Source organism: Mus caroli, chromosome 9 (assembly GCF_900094665.2).
Source record: "Mus caroli chromosome 9, CAROLI_EIJ_v1.1, whole genome shotgun sequence".
NCBI classification, from domain to species: Eukaryota; Metazoa; Chordata; class Mammalia; order Rodentia; family Muridae; genus Mus; species Mus caroli.
Genome location: NC_034578.1, coordinates 118,801,328 through 118,802,445, shown reverse-complemented (window position 1 = coordinate 118,802,445; position 1,118 = coordinate 118,801,328).

Below are 1,118 nucleotides of genomic sequence, written 5' to 3'. Positions count from 1 at the left end.
TGCTTTGATGGGAACACAATCCCGCCATTGGCAGAGACACACTGTGTTCTCAGCAACTCCACAATGCAGCAGAAAGAACTCAGACTTTTTATGAACACATAGTTTTCCTTGTATTCCCTCATATCACCCAGTCATGGATGTCAAGAATAATGGATCTTAACTGTTGACAGGCCACTGGCACCTACTGTAATCCTTCAACCAGCTCAGCCAGAAGCCCCATGGCTTGCTTCTTTGATAAGGAAACATGTGTTGGAGAGAAAACGTGCTTGCCTAAAGTCCATAGCCTAGAAGTAGTGAATCCATTCTGACTGGCTGTGTAGCTATGGAAGTCCTACCCCCAACACACACAATTGCCTCCAGATTGTGTTGAAAAGACTTGATTTTCTGGAAGACTACCCAACTCTCCTTGATCTGAGTGCCTCATGGCTCCTCCCTGAGCTATGGGGTCATCTGTCCTGCGTGACCTTCGCGGCAGTTGATAGAAAGGCCTGACAGCACTGGCTGCCTCCTTCTCGTGGCTGCACCTAATTGAACACTGACATGACTTAAGTTGGGTAGGGCCAGAACTGACAGAGCTCTTGGCCCTCTGTAGACCCTGGTCCCACTCTGGGATAAACCCTGGATGCCTGGCTGTTGTCTTTGGACCTGTAACGAGAACCTGAGGTCTGCTGCTAGCAGCTTTTCCAGAGACCTGGGGGACAGGAATTAGTAACAGGAATGGACTTATTTAGTTTAGGCCAAAATAGGGGAAGGAAGAATTCCTGGCTTCTTTATGCTTTGCCCTTAGAAATGTTACAAGATATGGAAAAGGACAAAAGCCAGCAGTGAAATAAGACTTCATGGTCTCCCAGGAGACAGACTTCTCTTCAGTAGCTCCAGGGCTAAAGGCTTTTTCACCACCAGCACACAGCATAGAAGTTCCTGAAGAAATCTATCTATCTATCTATCTATCTATCTATCTATCTATCTATCTATCTATCTTCCTTCCTTCCTTCCTTCCTTCCTTCCTTCCTTCCTTCCTTCGGCTTTCTGAGACAGGGCTTCTCTGTGTAGCCGTGGCTGCCCTGGAACTCATTTTGTATACAAGGCTGGCATCAAACTCAGAGATCTGCCTGCCT